This window comes from Trachypithecus francoisi, unplaced genomic scaffold (assembly GCF_009764315.1).
Source record: "Trachypithecus francoisi isolate TF-2019V2 unplaced genomic scaffold, Tfra_2.0 Lachesis_group14, whole genome shotgun sequence".
Lineage (NCBI taxonomy): Eukaryota > Metazoa > Chordata > Mammalia > Primates > Cercopithecidae > Trachypithecus > Trachypithecus francoisi.
In genome coordinates, this window is record NW_022681459.1 from 6894733 (window position 1) to 6904747 (window position 10015).

The 10015-nt window shown below is 40.2% G+C and overlaps 1 pseudogene; it reads right to left on the reverse strand.

The window, feature by feature from the left end:
* Positions 1-767: 767 nt before the first annotated feature.
* LOC117096743 lies at positions 768-6858 on the reverse strand (annotated as a pseudogene).
* Positions 6859-10015: the final 3157 nt, after the last annotated feature.

The following is a 10015-nucleotide window of genomic DNA, read 5'->3' on the forward strand; positions in this document are numbered from 1 at the left end:
CCCTTTATACAGCCATCAGATATCATGAGATTTATTCACTATCATGACAACAGGATGGGAAAATCTCCTCCCATGATTCAATTATCTCCCATCAGATAACTCCCATGATACATGGGGATAATAGGAGCTACAATTAAAAATGAGATTTGATTGTGGGTACAAACAAACCATATCACATAGCATTTAAAAAAATTCCTATTTACCCAATGGTAAGTATATAATAATTGTTTATTCAAATTTACTTAATTGATTGCTTAAAATATTTTGTCAATTTTTGAAACATCTACAGAAATTTGGTTGCTTCAGGGATATAGTCATTAACTCACTTTACTTGTGTAATATTTTATAAGTTCTGATTATACTTAATGATTTTGTTTTCAAAAATGGGTCTTAAATGCTAGGTGAGTGAAAGAGTTGAATTTCATAAAACATTTCTTTTAATATTAATTATTTATCTTTTAGTATTAATTATTTTCCTCAAACTAGTGTAATGAACCTTAAACTATTTGTATTATGAACTGATTTTTTTCCATTAAATTTTACTGAGCTTAAAAAAACACTTTAAAGGGTTTTTTTGAAAGAGTAATATAGTGCACCTAAAAAGTTATTTATAATACAATAAAATAAGATATTCAGGAAAGCTGGAAGGAAGGAAGTAACTGGAAATATGGGAACAAGTATCTTTGAGCATCATTCTTTTTTTATTTTTTAACTTCTGAACTTTTTATTGGCCTCCTACTCCCCAAAGGTACCCTGCTTCTGCTGGCTTAATGTCTGAGAACTTTGGTGTCATTGGTCTCAGACACCACTTTGCCATCCACTCTCTGGCAGGCAGTGGTCTTTTGGATAGTTTGCATAGAGTTGCTACTGTCCAGGGCATTACTAAGATTGAAGTCCTCACCATCTTCCAGCAGGGGGTGGTATGTGGCGATCTCAGCCTCCAGCTTGACTTTGATGTTCAGCAGTGCCTCCTACTCCTGGACCTGGTGCTGCCCCTCTGTCCAGGTCTGTGCCAGCTTGGACTCCAGGTGCATCAGGGTCCTGTTGAGCTGTTCCATCTGCAGGGCGTAGCGGGCCTCCACCTCCCTCAGACTGTTCTCCAGTCTGGCCTTCAGATTTCTCATCGAGTCCAGGTCGATCTCCAAGGACTGAACTGTGTGTCTCAGCTCCATGAGTATCATCTCAGCAACTCCAACCTCGACGGACTGTGTGGTGACCACTGTGGTGCTCTCCTCCATCTGCTGAGACTAGTACTTGTCCAGCTCCTCTCGGATTTTCTGAGCCAGCTCATCATATTGGGCCTCAATGTCTGCCATGATCTTGGTGAGGTCCTGCAATTTGAGGGCATCTATTTCCACGGTCAACCCAGAGCTGGCAATCTGGGCTTGTAAGCCTTTTACTTCCTCTTCGTGGTTCTTTTTCATGAAGAGCAGTTCCTTCTTGAGAGCCTCGATCTCTGTCTCCAGCTGTGGCTGAGTGACATTGGTGTCATCGCTGATCTTGCGGAGCCCATGGATGTTGCTCTCTGCAGACTGGCTCATGGCCAGCTCTGTCTCATAGGTGACTCTAAAGTCATCAGCAGCAATAAGGGCATTGTCGATCTGCAGAACAGAATACAAATCCATATCACCTTTCAGAAAATAGTTTGTTCAAAGCCTCATGTTGAACGCTTCTTGACAGGTCAAAATCCTGTAAAAATGAGATTTAAAACAAAGTGCAATAGATACTCCATCAGAAAGACATAAATGATATGGTTTAAAGGGAAAAGTTAGTAAAATAATTTCTATTAACTCTCAGAAGTCTTATCTTTATTTTTAAAGCACTGAGTATGAGCATCTAGATTAACATAAGTAAAAAAAAAAAAAAGATAAAAAAGCATAGCAAATGGTTGTTTAATAGAGTTTACTGACAAAAAGGTGCATGGAATGTCAATCAATAATAAGAGAAGACATATTATATTACACTGATTTTAATCCTTTACCAGTTTTATGGTACTTCTGACATAATGATCTATGTGAGCCACAGTCTAATAAGGCAAATGGGCCAATTACTATAACATTTTTTATGCATTTAGACACAAGCTCAGAGCTTTTGTGATGTGTCCAAATTTACCTAAATAAACTGCCTCTGGTCAAAATCACCAATGAATTCTGCATTGCTAAACCATTGGTTAGTTCTCCATCCTAGTCTCACTTGACCTAGAAGAAGTATTTACCACAACTCATTATTACTCCCGTATCTTTGACACACCACTTTTATCAGTCAAGACACCACCTGCTTTTCATTTTATTCCTTCCCCACTAGCTGCTACCCCTTCTCATTCTTTTGGTTAGTTTTTCTTCTCTTTCTGACTTCTTAGTATCAAATGTCCCCATCTTAGTCTGCTTTGTATTGCTAAAAGGGATATAGGGACTGGGTGATTTATTAAGAAAACAAATGTTGTTTATTTGGCTTGCAATTGTGATGTCTGAAAAAGTTAAAGATTGGGCAACTGGGAAGGGCATCAGGCTGCTTCCACTTATAGCAGAAGGTGAAGGGGAGCCAGCATGTGCAGAGATCACATGTGGAGAGAGGAAGCAAGAGAGAGATGCAAGTGCTGCCAGAACTTTTTAACAACCTCTTTTCCTGGGAACTAATAGAGTGAGAACTTACTTACCCTTAAGGAAGGGCATTCATCTATTCTTGAGGGATCTGCCCTCATGACCCAAATATCTCCCACTAAGACCCACCTACCAACACCAACACATAGGGTTTAAATTTCAACATGAAGTTTGTAAGGAACAAACATCTAAACTACAGCAGCCCCCTTTGCTTCCTCTGAGATATCCACTCCCTTATTGATTTCATTCTGCCTCCTCACTGAAAGTACCAACCATACCTCTCTAAAAGGTACCTCTCTAACTGGAATTTTCCTCTTCTACTCTGAATTTATGTATTTGACTACCTATACAATATAGACATCTCAGGTTACACATGCCCAGAGCTGAATTCCTGATTGCCTCCCTATGACCTTTTGTACCTATTTGCTTTGTCTTCACTATAGATGGATAATCTACCTTTTAATCAGGCAGCAGATCCTATGAGATGAGGGGTGAGATTTGACCATTGGCTTTAGTAATGTACAAGTCATTGCTGAATTTGACAAGAGGTAATTTTCTTATGTAAATGCATGAGTTACAATATCACTACATTTCTGTAAGAGAATACATAAAAATACTTTAAAATACTGCTAAACCTTGTTACTTCCACTTCTCACACCCTAGTCAAAGCCACATCGTCTCTCACCTGGATTATTGCAGTAAATTCTCTTATTAATTTAGTATTCTGCTTCTACATTTGTTCCTCCTCCACCTAGGCTATAGATGCTCCTCAACTTACAATGGGGTTGTGTTCCAATATACACATTGTAAGATGAAAATCTCATAAATAATTAAAAAAAAAAAACCACACATTTAACACAGTTAACATCATAGCTTAGCCCAGTCTACCTTAAATATGCTCAAAATGCTTACGTTACCCTACAGTTGGGCAAAATCATCTAACACAAAGTCTATTTTATAATAAAGTGTTGAACATCTCATGTAATTTATTGAACACTGAACTGACAGTGAAAAACAGAATCGTTGCATAAGTACTCACCATTAATGCACAGAGTTTAAAGCATGTTGGGCCTGGAGAACATCTGAGGTATTGAATTAAAATTAATTGCAGGGTGCAGAGGATGCTACAGTGACAGGATCATCAAGTTCTGTCTCTTCTGATGAGGCTCAAGAATAGCTTTCAGAGGCACTGGAAAATTCACACTTGTGGATGGTTTGCCAGGCATAGTGTTCTTCAAAATTATTTTAAGTATTGGTTGTTTACCCTTGTATTAGTCCATTTTCATGGCTGAAAAGACATACCTGAGACTGGGCAATTTACAAAAGAAAATTTAATTGGATTTACAGTTCCACGTGGCTGGGGAAGCTTCGCAATCACGGCTGAAGGTAAGGAAGAACACGTCCCGTCTTACATGGGACAGCAGGCAAAGAGAGAATGAGGAAGACGCAAAAGTAGAAACCCCTGATAAAACCATCAGATCTCATGAGACTTATTCATGACCATGAGAACAGTATGGGGGCCACGGCTCCCCCTCATGCCATGATTCAATGATCTCCCACCAGGTCCCTCCCACAACACGTGGGAATTACAGGAGTACAATTCAAGATGAGATTTGGGTGGGAACATAGACAAACCATATCATCACGTCCCTGGCTCATGCCAAATCTCATGTCCTCACATTTTAAACCAATCATGCTATTCAAACAGTCCCCCAAAGTCTTAACTCATTTCAGCAGTAACTCAAAAGCCCACAATCCAAAGTCTCATATGAGACAAGGCAAGTCCCTTCCACCTATGAACCTTTAAAATCAAAAGCAAGCTAGTTATTTCCTAGATACAATGAGGGTACAGACATTGGGTAAATACAACTATTCCAAATGGGAGAAATTGGTCACAACATAGAGGCTACAGGACCCATGAAAATCCAAAATCCAGCAGGGCAGTCAAAATTTAAAACTCCAGAATGACCTTCTTTGACTCCATATCTCACAGCTACATCACACTGATTCAAGAGGTGAGTTCTCATGGTCCTGGGCAGCTCCACCCCTGTGGCTCTGCAGGGTACAACCTCCCTCCCTGCTGGCATGGAGTCTGTAGCTTTTCCAGGTGCATGGTGCAAGGTGTCAGATGATCTACCATTGTAGGGTCTGGAGGATGGTGGCCCTCTTCTCACAGCTCTGCTAAGCGATGCCCCAGAAGGGATTTTGTATGGGGGCTCCTACCCCATATTTCTCTTCCACACTGCCCTAGCAGAGGTTCTCCATGAGAGCCTCATCCCTGCAGCAAACTTCCGCCTGGGCATACAGGCATTTCCATACATCTCCTGAAATCTAGATGGAGATTCCCAAGCATCAATTCTTGACTTCCGGGTACCCACAGGCTCAACACCACATGGAAGCTTCCAAGGTTTGGGTCTTGCACCATCTGAAGCCATGGCCTGGGCTCTACATTGGCTCATTTCAGCCATGGCTAGAGCAGCTGAGACACAGAGCACCCAGTCCCTAGGCTGCATACAGCTCCAGGACCCTGGGCCCAGCCCACAAAACCACTTTTTCCTCCTAGGCCTCTGGCCAGTGAAAGGGTGCTATGAAGACCTCTGGCATGCCCTGGAGACATTTTCCGCATTGTCTTGGGGATTAACATTTGGCTTCTTGTTACTTGTGCAAATTTCTGCAGCTGGCTTGCATTTCTCCTCAGAAAATGGGAATTTTTTTTCTATCTCCTTGTCAGGCTGAAAAATTTTCAAACTTTTATTCTCTGTTTCCCTTTTAAAACGGAATGCTTTTAACACACCCAAGTCACTGCTTGAATGCTTTGTTGGTTAGAAATTTCTTCCTCCAGATACCCTAAATCATCTCTGTCAAGTTCAAAGTTGCACATATTGCTAGGGCAGGGGCAAAATGCCTCCAGTTTCTTTGCTAAAACATAACAAGAGTCACCTTAGTTGCAGTTCCCAACAAGTTCCTCATCTCCGTCTGAGACCACCTCTGCCGGGACCTTATTGTCCATATTGCTGTCAGTATTTTGGGCAAAGCCATTCAACAAGTCTCTAGGAAGTTGCAAACTTTCACATATATTCCTGTCTTCTGAACCCTCAAACCATTCCAACCTCTGCTTGTTACCCAGTTCCAAAGTCACTTCCACATTTTTGGGTATCTTCTCAGCTGTGCCCCACTCCCGATATGAATTAATTGTATTAGTCCATGTTTATGCTGCTAATAAAGACGTACCCAAGACTGCGCAATTTACAAAAGAAGGAGGTTTAACTGGACTTACAGTTCCAAGGCTGGAGAAACCTTGCAATCATTGCAGAAGGCAAAGAGGAGCAATTTCCATCTTACATGGATGGCAGCAGGCAAAGAGAGAATGAGGAAGATGTAAAAGTGGAAACCCAATAAAACCATCAGCTCTTGTGAGACTATTCACCACCATGAGAACAGTATGGGGGACCCTCTGCTACCCCACGCCATGATTCAATTATCTCCCACTGGGCCCTCCGACAACATTTGGGAATTATGGGAGTATAATTCAAGATGAGATTTGGGAGGGGACACAGAGCCAAACCATATCAAACCTCGTGATCATGTGGCTGATGGGGAGCTGCCGCTCCTCAATGCTGCCCAGCATTGCAAGAGAGTATCACACTGCATAGCATTAGTCTAGAAAAAGATCACATTTCAAAATTCAGAGTATGATTTCAACTGAACGCCTATAGCTTTAATACCATACACCACTGTAAAGTCAAAAAAATCTTAACTTGCACCATCATGGAAGGAGTCTTTATTTGCAACACAGAAATTCTTACAATCTTTTAAAATGTAAATCAGATAATCTCCTCTTCTTGGCAAAGCCCTCTGGTGGCCTGATGTTCCCTAGACTAAAGGCCAAAATCCTTACTGTGGCCTTAGAAGACATTACATGACCCCACTGCCACCTTGTAATTCCATGATATCATCTCCTACATCTTTTCCTTGCTCTGCTGCAGTCATATTGATCTCCAGGCTGCTCTAGAAGCACAGGAGGCATAAACCCATCGGGGGACTTTTGACTGGTCATTTCTCTCTGGCTCCAGAAAATTTACTGTTTTGATTTTTAATTTTTTTTTTTGACCATCACAAATAGGACTTTTTGTTTGACACTATTATAACTCTGAACTTTAAACCGATTCTTGGACTGGTGGTTTATATTCATCAGCTCATATACCTTTAGCACCTGTCTCATCCCCAGTGGATTTTCCAGAGCTGCTACCTTCACCATGACGCTCCATGAGTTTTCCCCATTCAAACGAGGGCTTCTTCAGCTTTTTACTTTTGTAATGAGGACATCATTGAGGATAAATAGACAGGCAAACCTTTTCTATGTTTTTGCAGTGCTGCCTGGAATCAATTTTGAGCCCCTTCTTTCAAGTCATTGGTCAACACCTCTTCTTGGGTCGTGATTTTCATCCTCTTCTTCTGAATTGGTGTACCTGTTGGTGCTGAGCACAGGAAGCATATATATATACACACACACACACACCCATAAATAAATATATATATATATGAGTTATTTACATAAATAACTTTATATAAATTTATTTGTGTATATACTTTATATGTATGTATATTTCCTTATATATGTAATATATAGTCTAATAGATGTAACATACATAATCTAATATATAAACTTTATATATTATATATATACATATATATTGTATATAAAACACATATAATATATATAATATATATATATATCAACTGGGCACTGTGGCTCATGCCTGTAATCCCTGCACTTTGGGAGACAGGTGGATGGATCATTGGTGTCTAGAAGTTCAAGAACAGCTTGAGCAACATAGTGAGACCCCCGTCTCTACAAAAACTACAAACAAATATAGCTGAGCATGGAGGTGTGTACCTGTGGTCCCAGCTATTCAGGACACTGAGGTGAGAGAATCACTTGAGCCTAGGAGGCAGAGTTTGCAGTGAGAAGAGATTCCACCACTGCACACCAACCTGGGCAACAGAGTGAGACCTACTCTGTGTGTGTGTGTGTGTGTATATATATAAAATATATAACATATTAATATAATACATAATATATTACATATATGCAATATAATACATTATGTAATATATATAATATATATATATCAACTGGGCACTGTGGCTCATGCCTGTAATCCCTGCACTTTGGGAGACAGGTGGATGGATCATTGGTGTCTAGAAGTTCAAGAACAGCTTGAGCAACATAGTGAGACCCCCATCTCTACAAAAACTACAAACAAATATAGCTGAGCATGGAGGTGTGTACCTGTGGTCCCAGCTATTCAGGACACTGAGGTGAGAGAATCACTTGAGCCTAGGAGGCAGAGTTTGCAGTGAGAAGAGATTCCACCACTGCACACCAACCTGGGCAACAGAGTGAGACCTACTCTGTGTGTGTGTGTGTGTGTGTGTGTATATATATAAAATATATAACATATTAATATAATACATAATATATTACATATATGCAATATAATACATTATGTAATATATATAATATCATATATTACATACATGTAATATAATATATAACATTATATTATATACATATAAATCTCCTTTACTCACATATTGCCATTCTCAGTTAGCCCTATCCTGAAATTTTCATCACCCTTCCCTTTTTAATGATTATCCATATGCCTATCATGTTCTAACACACTGGATCATTTATTTCTTCATTTATTGGCTTATAATGCCTCCATTATAATATGGGTTCTACAAAAACACACATTTTTGCTTGTTTAGTACAATGTAGCAATCCCAGTGCCCTATAACAACTTCTGATATCGTAGGTGAATGAATGAGTAATAAGTGGCAGAGTGTTTGTATAAAAAGAAGCAGAAAAATAGAAATATAGAAAAATATATTTTATTCAGCAACTAAAGAAACTATGAAAAGTCAAGAATAGAATAAAAGCAGATAAGATAGTTAATGTTCATCAGTCATCTGCAATAGAGACAGAGGATATGATAAGATGCTGGAATAAGTTATACATAATAGTTAAAAGTTAAAGGCAGCACTCAGTGACTATTAGATAAAAATTGGCATGGCCAGGCACGTGACTCATGTCTGTAATCCCAGCACTTTGAGAGGCCGAGGCAGGCGGATCATGAGGTCAGGAGATTGAGACCATCCTGGCTAACATGATGAAATCCCGTCTCTACTAAAAATACAAAAAAATTAGCTGGGCATGGTGGCGGGCGCCTGTAGTCCCAGCTACTGGGGAGGCTGAGGCAGGAGAAAGGTGTGAACTCAGGAGGCGGAGTTTGCAGTGAGTGGAGATCCTGCCACTGCACTCCAGGCTGGGGGACAGAGCGAGACTCCCTTTCAAAACAAAACAAAAAATTGGCATGCCTATAGAAAAGGAAAGAGTCATGTGTTATACTGAGTTAAATGGTACAAACAGAAACTAGGATGGCATCTTAAGAATTTAAGAAACAAAAGAAAGTATAGGTAAAGCAAAAAGGGTAATGTTTAAATGTACTTATCAGAGGGTGATATAGGGCATGAGTTTATAATTGTTAGAGAAAAAACTGTCAAGCAAATAAAGTATACAACACATGATTAATAATTGAGAACAAAATACAATAAACAAGAGGATAGGTAGAATAACATGTTTTTTCCTACATAAGAAGACAGAAGATAGTACTGGTTATTTCATTATTTTCTTCCAGGAAAGAGAAACTAGTTTCATGTTTGAAACTTAGTTACATCTTAATGGAAAAGATGCCTCTGTCAATGAAGCTCATTAATAAAGCATCTGAAATACTAAAAAGCCAAGTACAAATGTTATGGTTGCTTTCAAAAATTATGTGAATAAATACTCACCTGACAAAAAGGAAGTAGATAGGGTACATAATGTCTTGGGAAAGAAAAAAAAGAAGGTTAATTGTCTTGGAATACATTTTTTTGTTAATAATTAAGAAGAGAGTGGGGAGGGGCCAAGATGGCCAACACCTTCCGTCTTGGAGGCTCCCATGGGGAAGAGTGAAAACAGCAAGTGAACCTGCACCAATAACTGAGGTATCCAGGTTCTCTCTTTGGGAGTGACCAGGCAGTTGCTGCGACCCGCAGTGTGAGGAAAAGCTGGGTGGTGCGACGGCCCACCTGGTAGCCACACAGGGCAAGGGAACTCTCACCCCCAGCCAAGGGAAGCAGTGAGTGATCATGCTACTTGCCTGAGAAGCCACCCTTTTTCTACAGATCTCTGCAACCCATGGATTTGGGGTTCTTCCTGTGAGCCCACACACACCACCAGGGCCTTGGGCCCGAAGCACAGAGCTGTGCAGATTCTCAGTGGCCACTTGGCTGGAGACTGACTGAGACTATCGCGTTCCCAGGGGGAGGGGTGGCCATCATTACTGTGGCTGCCTAAGATGACTGAGCTC